General features: G+C 36.0%; 1 protein-coding gene across 1 annotated transcript in view; it reads right to left on the bottom strand.

The window, feature by feature from the left end:
• Positions 1 to 12,493, bottom strand: part of LOC114332836 (histone-lysine N-methyltransferase PR-Set7-like) — a 124,706-nt gene that overhangs the window by 78,991 nt on the left and 33,222 nt on the right. The window lies entirely within an intron of this gene.

Genomic DNA, 12,493 nt, shown 5'->3' with positions numbered 1-12,493 from the left:
TCTGGGGTTCGCCAGGGCACGTCTGGAGCCGGCGCTGGACGTGACAGCATGCGGGACGTCGGTGGCAGGGTGTTGAGGAGGCGGGCCCCTGTCATACAATCAGCTACAGCCCAACCACAACCACAACCACAAGCGAGCCAAACAACAACAAGAGCTCCACCCGCCGAAGGTGCTGCGCTGGATCATCAGCCGGCGCTCACACTTCACACAAGCGGGACGACCGAGGCAGCGCATGAAATGGACTGTGTCCATTAATGAAAACATTTTGCGCTTCTATTACAAGGTGACAAACCTCGGTCAAGAAACAATCGGCTACCGACAACAGCTGTATGCCGAATTTTGCAGGACGTACCCAGATATTATAAATCTAAACAAATCTTAGTAAATACTGAATTAGAGATACTATTCGTTGAATTGGATGTATTTGGAAATAAATTAATTCTTAGTAACGTATATTTGCCCCCCCCCCCCAGTCGAGCAATAACGATTATATAGCTTTTGTTGATCTTTTTTCGTACATAGATAATACAATGAACACATCTATTTTAGTTTTTGGAGACTTTAATTTACCTTGTGTAACCGGTGTTGACTATAAATTTGAAGACAACACTTCTCTCAAATATTTGTCAATTCATGAATTAATTAGTATGTATAACTTTCAGTCTTTCAATAACATTGTGAATGAGGATGTGCGAACCTTAGATCTAATTTTGAGTAATATTGATATTTTAGTTGGTAAAAATAACTATCCATTTACAAATGAGGATAGGAAACATCCAGTTTTGAGTATAGAATTTAACATGATAAAGACAGGAACAATCAATCATCATGAGATGAATAATCTAACTAACCAATTTAATTTTAAAAAAGCCAATTTTCCTATGTTGTGTGATTTATTGAGGAACTGTAGCTGGGATAATTTAGCATGTATACAAGATATTGACATTGCAGTTGACTATTTTTATCATAAAATTTATGAAATATTTGAGGTGTGTGTACCTAGATTTCGAACTAAGAGTAGAATAAACAAATTTCCTGTGTGGTTTACTCCAGACATTATTCGTTTGCAAAGGGAGAAAGAGTTTCATAGGGGTATGCAAAATGTAGCGGTTTATCATGTAACTGAATATAAAAGACTGCGAGAACTTTTAAAAAATAGGATCAGGGAAGCGCATGAGTCATACATACATAATGCCGAAAACAGTATCAATACTAGCCCTAACTTATTTTGGAATTTGGTAAATAGAAACAAGAAAGCGAGTATTGACACTGAATATATAATTAATGGAAACAATGAAATAATTTCTGACAGTAAAACAATTTCCCAAGAGTTTGCTGATTATTTTAAGTCTATATATGACCATAAATCTTCTACATACGATTTAAATTTTATTAATTCTAGTCACAATAATTCTCCTTTGCTCAGTTTTACTAAAGTTACAGTGCGTGATATACATAACGCATTTTCAAAATTAAAACCAAAGTTTTCTTCGGGACCTGATGGTATTCCGCGGTATATATTTAAAGCATGTCGCGACTACCTTACATATCCTCTAATAATTATCTTCCAAAAAATAGTAGATAATAATTATTTTCCGAAATTGTTTAAAATGACTAAGGTAACTCCTATCCATAAAAAAGGTTCACGAAATGATTGCAAAAATTACAGACCTATTGCAATTTTGAATTGTATAGCAAAAATTTTTGAACACATCTTACATGAAAAAATGTATGCACATGTACAGAAAATGATATGCCCACAACAATATGGATTTTGTAAAAATAAATCTATTGAAGCTAATTTATTATTATTTACTAATTATATTAATGATGTCATAGTCAACAAGAACCAGGTAGACGTGGTATACACTGATTTCGCCAAAGCCTTCGATAAGGTCAACCACGATATTCTATTAGAAAAATTATTGTACTTTGGGCTAAGCAATTCATTGCTAAAGCTTTTTGTAACATACTTGACAGATAGATGGCAATTTGTATCATATAAAGGAGATAAATCGGAGTTTTCCTGGTGGAATCAGGTATACCACAAGGTTCAAATTTAGGACCGCTATTATTTTTACTGTTTGTGAATGAATTACCTTCTTTAATTACATCTCGGTGCCTTTTATATGCAGATGATTTAAAAATATTTAGAGAAATTAAAGATTTGAATGATTATTTTCAATTACAGTACGATTTAAACGAGATTTATGATTGGTCAATACGTAATAAACTGTATTTTAATTTGAACAAATCTACGATCATGACATATAGTCGTCAGGCAAACCCTAGTTATTTTATGTACAATATGGGAAATAATAACTTACATAGGGTCAATGAAGTGACGGATCTTGGTATTACGTTTGTAAATAATTTAAGTTTCAACTTACATGTGCAAAATATTATGTCTCAGTCATACAAAATGATGGGACTTATTAAACGTGTAACATATAAATTTCATAATATCGACTCAATTAAACGGCTCTTTAATTCATTTGTTAGAAGCAAATTAGAATTTGGGAGTATTGTCTGGAGTACCTTAATAAATAGTGGTCACATGCGCCAAATTGAATCAATTCAAAACAAGTTTATTAAATATTTATTTTACAAAAAGCATAAAATATCGCCAGAATATGATTCGTATCAACCATTAAGAAAAGAATTTAATATAAAAAAATTAGAGCAAAGAAGACTTCAACGTTGTTTAATTTTTCTCTATAAACTATGTAATCACTTAATAGACTCGCCTGATCTTTTGGGGCAAATACAATTTTATATCCCGGATCACAGAACCCGTCCAAGAAACATATTATTTTTTGTAAATACTTCTAGCCCACTTAATAAAATGTGCCAAATTTACAACGATTTAACAACAACCACTTGTCTGGAATTATTTGGAATAAACTTGCAATTATTTAAACGTCTATTGCATGAATAATATAAAGAGAGGTTTTTTTTTATTATTATTTTTAACGTTTTTGCTGGTAAACATCTGTCGTTTTTGTCTCTATTACCTCGAATTATTACATTATGTGCATGTTGTACTAAACTGTTGTCATTGTAGATACGGATACATGTAAGTAGGGAAACCTGTTTGTATCTGTTATTAATAAATAAATATTCAAGTATCGGAGCAAAGAGTATCAGATCAATACCGGGTAATCATAAGGAACAACCTTATCCCAGAGACTAGACGCAATTCGATCAAAATCGAAGTCGAACGGGAGATTAATAACCAAGAACAAGTTTTAGATCAAGTCCCTAATGAAATCCTCGATGAGCAGACTCCTGAGATTCCCATGCCAGAAACTCAACCTGATAATACACAGCAGGAAAACAACGAGTTGCGCGATAGTCTAGCAAACGAAATGGCTCGTGCCGTACAAGAGTTTAATGGAACAAACCCACTTAGCAGATCACCGCTACCACGAATAAACTCTTGTAAGAAACTAGGTGAGCTGTTACAAATTGTGAACACTGAAGTCCTACCTAATTATGTCGTAGAAGCTCACACGTTGGAATATTTGCATATGCTAATCTACTGTGCAGCAACAGCAATTGCCAATGTAATGGGCGTTAAGATCAGAACACGACGGGGTACTAATAACGGAAGGACTGGTAACAGAATTGCACCCTGGGAAAAAAGACTGCTCGGAAAGATCGAATTATTACGTAGGGATATTGGTATAGTCACAGAATACATACGAGGTGTAACAAGTAGAAAAGTCATCAGAAGAGCTGAAGATATAATGCTGACTACCGCAAGACACTCAAGATATGATCCAGAAAACAACACAGCCCAACAGTGTCTGGACACATTAAAACAAAAGCTCTCCGTTTATTCAGGACGACTAAGGAGGTACAAAGTTAGTAACAACCGCAAAAGCGACAATGCTCTTTTTGAAAGTTCTGAAAAGGCGTTCTATCGAAAACTCAATTCCACTGTAGAACGTGTCGATAAGACTTACCCAAGCCAAGAAGAAATTCATGAGTTTTGGGGAAATCAACTTTCCACGCCAGCTGCTCTTAACAACAATGCTGGATGGATAGAAGAAACGACACAAAACTGCCAACACTACATTACCACCCTTTACGAACCCTTCACTACTGAAGAAGTCTCAAATACCATCAAAGAGCTTCACAACTGGAAATCTCCTGGACCAGACGGAGTTCAAAACTTTTGGCTCAAGAAGTTTTGGAGTGTTCATGAATGCTTATCAACACTAATTAATCATGTTATTTCTAATCCGCAGGATATACCATCATTCCTAACTCAGGGAACCACTTATTTAATTCCGAAGGATCAAAATAACACCCAAGATCCAGCCAAATACCGCCCAATTACTTGTCTTCCAACTTTGTACAAATTGGTCACAACCTGTGTAGCCCGGCGTATCTACCAACACTGTGCTCTGTACAATATCATAGAGCCTCAACAGAAAGGATGCGCTAAGGGTTCCATGGGTTGCAAAGAACAACTCATCATCGACTCAGTCATTTCTAACCAGGCATATTCCAAAATGAGGAATCTTTTTACTGCCTTCATTGATTACAAGAACGCCTTTGATTCAGTGCCGCATGAATGGCTTATAGATATATTGAGAATATATAAAGTCGATGATAATATAGTGACCTTTTTAGAGCATATAATTACGGAGTGGAAGACTAGAATTCACCTTCAAATACCTGGTGAAAATAACATCGAAACTGAAAATATTGCAATCAGCCGGGGCCTGTTTCAAGGAGATTCGTTGAGTCCACTGTGGTTCTGTCTAGCTATGAACCCATTATCTCAGCTATTGAACTCCACAGACGCAGGTTTTAGTATCAAAAATAACAACAATGTGGTGGCGAAGCTTAATCATTTATTGTATATGGATGATTTGAAATTAATGGCTTCCACTCGAAACTAACTAGATGAGATGCTAAAAACTGTAGAAACTTTTTCTAATGATATTAGCATGCACTTCGGACTAGACAAGTGCCGTATTTTAAATATAGTCAGAGGAAAAGTACAGCCCGGAAGATTCGATATGCAAAATGGCCAGAACATCGAGGCCATGGGTGAAAACAATATGTATAAATATCTTGGAGTAAAGCAAGCGCGGAGAATTGACCATAAACAAATGAAAACAGAGATAACTACTGAGTTTATACGAAGGGTAAAACAGCTGCTTCGCTCACACCTTAATAGTAGAAATTTGTTTAAGGCACTAAACACTTACGCATGTTCCGCGCTTAGCTATTCATTTGGCATTGTTAAGTGGCCAAAAACGGACATAGAAAATCTTCAGCGAAAAGTAAGAACGCACCTCACAAAGGCACAAAAACACCATCCAAAAAGTGCAGTAGAAAGAACGACATTACCACGGAATTTAGGAGGAAGAGGACTTATGGATATAGGTGAGCAATTAGACAAACAAATTGCTAATTTAAGATCTTATTTTCAGATGCAGGCTGAAACATCTACTCTACATCGCGCTATCTGCGCAGTAGATGACACAACACCGATAAAACTGAGGGAAGCAGAACTTCGCATAAACCACCTTACTAAGGACAACAAAGTGCGCGCCTGGATGGGTAAACCTCTGCACGGGCGACATCCCAATGAGGTCAGCCAAGATTATGTCGACAATATAGCGTCGAACTACTGGTTGACATCAGGAAAGATGTTCCCTGAAACGGAGGGTTCATTACTGGCCATTCAGGATCAGGTTATACCAACCAGAAATTACCTGAAATATATCATCAAAGACCCTCATGTTCAAAACGACAGATGCCGATATGGATGTTAAGCCCAAGAAACCATCCAACATGTTACAGGGGGCTGCCAGGCATTTGCTGCAACTGAGTACAAGGAACGGCATGACGCAGTGGGAAAAATCCTTCATCAGGAGATAGCTATCAAGCTGGGACTTCTCCAAACCGACCATCTCCCATATTATCAATACGTCCCTGAGAGTATGCTTGAGGATGGCAACTACAAGCTATACTGGGACCGCACTGTGCTCACAGACCAAACAGTGGCGCATAACAGACTCAGATCTCGTATTAGTCAATAAATTAACGAGACAAACAACCCTCATTGATGTGGCGATTCCTAACAACAATAATCTACGTACTAAATTTACTGAAAAGATCGCCAAGTACAGAGATCTGGAAATTCAAATACGGAGACAATGGAGAATGCAAAGTACCCAGACGATACCGATTATTATGTCTACTACTGGAGTCATTCCGAAGACCCTCCTCGAAAGCATAAAAAAGCTGGGTCTTAATGAACATCTTTATAAGACCATGCAGAAAGCAGTACTACTCGCAACGGCCAGATGTGTTGAAAATTTTTGGGAGATACACCTGCATACCAAGTCACCTAGGGCTCGTTAACACGGAAAGAGTCCCACCAGAGCTCAATCCTTTTGATACCGTAGGTATCTGGGATGAGTCAATTTTCCCCTTAGAGGGAGTGTGAGCCGTATGGCTAAATCTGGATAACAATAAAAAAATAATATCAAATTTGATAATTATCAAAACAAAAGGTAATAATAATAAATCCACTATCTTATTTCACAAATTGTTTCTTTCAGTTTGCTATATATGATATTATGTTAAAGATGACAATGCTTGGATTTGTATTGAGGTAGTGCAATATTCTGTCCATTGGCACATTTTTACCATAATTTGTATTGTGAAAGTTAGTGTAGAATGTATTTGTATTTCTAACTAAGTTGCCTGGAACGTACACACAAATTAACAGCATGTAAAAGATCAGGACAGCTAAATTGACCTCGAATTAATTTGAGTATAAAACATGCATCATACACATACATTATTAATATTCGAAAATCTAAAGTAGACAACTTCGACTGACTTAATTAATGCAGAGGAGTTCGTTAAGGGGGGGCCGAAAAAAAAATTTACCCTTAGAAAAACTCAAACTCGTCAGATTAAAATAAGGTAAGTTAAGTACATGCAAAACAGTGTATATTTAAAAAATCTGACGATTTGAGCGGGACGTAAGCAAATGTGTGAGTCCCAAAGTTAAAAAGCGAATATTTCGCGGAATGAATGACAGATCGAAAAACTAAAAAATACGTACTCAATATTTTTCAAAAATCTATCGAATGATACCAAACACGACTTCCCACGGAGAGGGGTGGGGGGTGTTGGATATAGATAAATAAATTAAATATTTGTATAGCAGTGCCATCTACTGGCCGCTTTACTAGTTGCTGTATTGTGTGTTGCGTTCAACGTTTGTTCAACAAGTAGTAGTTCTTAAAGTACAGCCATTGAGTAACGTTTTATTTGTTCCTTAAATCTCCCATTTTTGTTCCTCAACTCTACAATTTATGAACAGGTTATTGGCTCAAACGATTAAGTGGAAGATTTTCTGGTCGTTCAAATCAAAACAGTGTGTGTTCATTCGATAAAAAGTTAGTCGGTTTGTTGGTTAACAGCGTGGTTAACAGTATCGAAAATGGCGGTGAACTATCTCACAAGTGTGCCACGTTTAACCGGTAGAGATAACTACCAGGACTGGTCGTTCGCGGTTGAGAATGTCTTTGTTCTAGAAGGACTATCAAAGTGTATTGAGGGAACTGAAAAAGACACAACGCTTGTTGCCAAAGCCAAAGCTAAGTTAATATTGACTTTAGATCCATCCATATATTTGCATGTGAAAGAAGCTGAAACGGCGAAAGATGTATGGGATAAGCTGAACAATTTATTCGAAGACTCGGGTTTTTCGAGGAAAATAGGATTGCTTCGAACACTCATATCGCTAAGGTTGGAAAATTGCAATTCCATGGAATCCTACGTAAATCAGGTGATCGAAACTGCGCAGAAGTTGAATAGGACTGGCTTCCAAATGGATGACATGTGGTTGGGCTCGCTTCTCCTAGCGGGACTTCCGGAACAGTATACTCCAATGCTCCTTGCAATTGAACACTCGGGAATATCTATTACCACTGATGTAATCAAATCTAAATTGCTAGATATGCAGATAGACGGCACTAACAGTTAAAAGCAGACAGCTTTTATGTCAAAGTCGAGTGAAGTTAGCACTAAGCATGTCAATAAAGGTTACAGAACGGTCATTATATGAATAAGTGCCCTAGTGCTACTAATAATGCGTTTAGTGCAACATTCTTAAGTGGAAAATTTAAATCTACAGATTTTTATGTCGATTCTGGATGCAGCACGCATCTTACAGCGAGAAAAGATTGGTTGACAAATATCCGAGATGCAAGTTTGTCGAATATAACTGTGGCTAACAGTGAAAGTTTGGCAGTGAGATGTGCTGGTGATATGAAGGTAACCACAATTGTCGATAAAAAGAGATCAGAGGTAAGCATCAATAATATATTATATGTTCCTGATCTGACAACAAATCTTTTATCTGTTTCTCAATTGATTAAAAATGGAAATGAAGTTATATTTGAAAATGCAGGTTGCAAAATATACAATAAAAATGGAATTATTGCAACAGCTGAATTGATAGATGGTGTTTACAAATTGAATGCTGAATGTATTTTAGATTGTAAAAATTGTTTATTTGTAACTGGGGATACCTGGCATAGACGTTTCGGTCATTTAAATAGCGTATGTCTAAATAAAATGAAAAATGGAATAGCAGATGGACTGAATGTGACTGGGAAAATTGATATTAACAAGCAAAACTGTATAGTTTGTTGTGAAGGGAAACAAACGAGATTACCGTTTCCAGAAAAAGGTCACCGGGCCAGTAGTTTATTACAAATTGTTCACAGTGATGTGTGCGGGCCTATGGAAAACAAATCATTAGGTGGCTCCAGATATTTTGTTACTTTCCAAGATGATTTTAGTAAAATGGTATTCATTTATTTTATTAAAACAAAAAGTGAAGTTTTTAATTGTTTTAAAAATTTTAGAAGTATGGCAGAAAACCAGAAGGGTGTCCATATAAAAACTTTGCGAAGTGACAATGGTGGAGAATGGTGCAAAATGTCTGTTGTTTGATGCTAATCTTGAAAAAATGTTTTGGGCTAAAGCTGTAAACACAGCCGTTTATCTAAAAAATAGATCGCTGGCTTCCGGCTTAAAGAAAACACCGTTTGATCTGCTCAAGTGGCATATCAGAATTTAATAGGTGGTCATATGTATCTGTCAGTTTTGACAAGACCAGACATTTCATATCCTGTAAGTTATCTCAGTCAATTTAATAATTATCATTCAGTAACGCATTGGAAGCATGTAAAACGAATATTAAAATACTTAAAGGCTACAAAAGGCTATGGTTTAACTTTTTCAAAAATTATAATTATTTAAAAGGCTATGTAGATGCAAGTTGGGGGAGTAATTCTCATGACAGAAAATCTTATACTGGCTTCTATTTTCAGTTTTCTGGTGGACCTATTGTCTGGGAAAGCAGAAAACAGAATAGTGTTTCTCTGTCAAGCACAGAAGCAGAATACATAGCAGTATCGGAAGCTGCTAAAGAGGCTATTTTTTTTTTAATTTGTTGTATGAGATGTTGGGTATTGATGAAATCGTTATACTATATAATGATAATATGGGAGCTTATAAATTAGCAATAAATCCTGTATTGAATAGGAGGACGAAACACATTGATATCCGATATCATTTTGTCAAAGAAGCTGTAAACAAAGGTTTGATAAAGCTGGAGTATTTGGACACAGCTAACATGCCAGCTGATCTCTTGACAAAAAGCTTGAGTTCTGTGAAACATAATAAGTTTTTGGAAGAGATTGGTTTAGTTAAGATAGTGATAGTGTAAGAAACATTTCATAAATGTTATTTTCTTAATTTGTTTATCTAGTGGGAGTGTTGGATATAGATAAATAAACTGAATATTTTTATAGCAGTGCCATCTACTGACCGCTTTACTAGTTACTGTATTGTGTGTTGCGTTCAACGTTTGTTCAACAACTAGTAGTTCTTAAAATACAGCCATTTACTTAAAAACGTTTTATTTGTTCCTTAAATCTCCCATTTTTGTTCCTCAACTCAACTGTAAATTTAATATTTTAAATACGAATCCCGCAATATTTCGCGAAATGAACATCAGATCGAAAAACTGAAAAATACACTTATTCAATATTTTTGAAAAATCTATCGAATGTCACCAAACACGACCCGTCACGGGGGTGGGGTGGGGTGGGGGGTTACTTTAAAATCTTATATGGGAGCCCCCATTTTTTATTGCAGATTTGGATTCCTTACGTAAAAATAAGTAACTTTTATTCGAGACATTTTTTCGAATTATGGATATATGGCGCTATAATCTAAAAAACGATTGTTGGAAATGGAAAATTACATTAAAAATGGACAAGTCCCTACTAAAATGGAAAACTTTACTTAACTTTTTTAGGATCTTAGGACCTACTCTTCACAACCCAATAGGTCCCCAAAGCGCTCGAGTGACTGCACATTTAGCATACTTTGCTCCCCTACCATAGGTATATTAAATCTATATGAGCATAAACGAAGAAAGAAAAAATCTGTGCTGAATGTTCTTAATCAACTTTTTATGTACTTCATAATTAGGAGACCACATAACTGAAGAATACTCTAAGAGAGATCTTACCAATGCACAATAAAACACTTTAACTGCTGGGCACGATAACCCTTTTGAATTACGAGTGATAAATCCCAACATTTTAGCTGCTTTCACTTCTTCTTCTTAAAGTTCCATCTCCTAGCGGAGGTTGGATATCATAATGGCTATGGTCACTTTGTTGGCTGCTGCTCTGAACAGTTGTAATGAACTACAGTTAAACCATTCTCTAAGGTTCCTCAGCCAGGAGATGCGTCTTCTTCCTATTCTTCTTTTTCCTTGGATCCTTCCTTGCATAATAACTCTCAGCAGCTCATATTTCTCTCCTCTGGTAATGTGATCCAAATATTCTAGTTTTCTTGTTTTTATACTGTTCATAATTTCTAACTCCTTATTTAAACGTCGTAGCACTTCAACATTGGTAATCCTTTGAACCCACTGAATTTTCAACATTCTTCTGTAACACCACATTTCGAACTGCTTTCACTGATATTGTATTAATATGATTAATGAATTGGAGATGACTATCAAAAATTATACCTCTACTTCTGTAAGTCTTTAATGCTACTGACTTCAGATAACTCCTTTCCACCAATGTAGTATAAGGAGTCAATTGGTTTCTTAACTTTATGAAATGTTATTTTATGACACCTCGGAGTATTTAGCTGTAAATGATTTTCTGAGCACCACAACCATAGAGCATTCAAATCCTCCTGAATCAAATCAATATCTAATATTGTATTAACTCTCCTAACCTTTAATAAACAACCAAAACAATAAGGGGGAGCAGTGAGCCACCTGTGGCACACCAAAAGTAAACTTGATAATATCAGAGCAATATTTTCCAATTTTCACTTTTTGAATATGTCCACTCAAAAAATCCCTGAACCACTTGATCATCAAGGGTGAAAATCCTAAAGTGTCTAGTTTATTTAATAATATGACCTGGTTCACCCTATCAAATGCCTTAGAGAAGTCAGTATATATAGCATCTACCTGACATCGATCCTCAAAGGATTCAACAATTTTACTTTGATATATAAGTAGATTCGAAAGAGTTGATTTCCCTTGCTAAAACCCATTCTGCTCATTTACAATTATCTGCCTACATTGCCAAGTTAAATGAGAACTCACTAGACTGTCAAAAACCTTAGCAGAAGATTGCAAACAAACCCCTCTATAGTTCCTTATATCCTTCCTCTCCCCAGAATTGAAAATAGGCATGATAAAATTTTCTTTCCACATAGTAGGAAATAGGTCTGGATCCCGCGTATGAAAAAAAAGTTGATTAATAGCAAGCTAAAAATTTGTTAATAGCTTAAGGGTATCTAGTCGGACAAACTTTGATATATGGGAACACTGGAACAGGGGAAGTTTTAATTGTGGAACAGGTTAAAAATTTGGAACGGTCAGACCACGAAAACGGCACGTGTATTTTGTCCGACAGAACAGACTTAAACTCTCCGAACAGAGATTAAACTCTCATGCAAAAATCAGACTGCTATTTATCACCAAATAGGTGTTTTAATGAGTGGAACATGTAGAATATGTCAAATGACAGGAATTATGACAGGTGATAAATGGCAGTCTGATTTTTGCATGAGAGCTTAATCTCGGTTCGGAGAGTTTAAGTCTGTTCTATCGGACAAAATAAATGTGCCGTTTTCGTGGTCTGACCGTTCCAAATTTTTAACCTGTTCCACAATTAAAACTGCCCATGTTCCAGTGTTCCCATATATCAAAGTTTATCCGACTAGATACCCTTAAGCTATTAACAAGTTTTCAGCTTGCTATTAATCAACTTTTTTTTCATACGCGGGATCCAGACCTAAAAGACCCCTTGTGACAATGACATATTAAATTGTACTTAATTGTAAATTAAATTGTAATTGACATTTTCTCTCTTGACAATTTATTCTTGTAACTTGTGAATCC

This window comes from Diabrotica virgifera, chromosome 9 (genome assembly GCF_917563875.1).
Source record: "Diabrotica virgifera virgifera chromosome 9, PGI_DIABVI_V3a".
In the NCBI taxonomy this organism is placed as follows: Eukaryota; Metazoa; Arthropoda; class Insecta; order Coleoptera; family Chrysomelidae; genus Diabrotica; species Diabrotica virgifera.
Note: the sequence above shows the minus strand (reverse complement) of the source record. Positions and strands in the feature narration are given on the sequence as shown.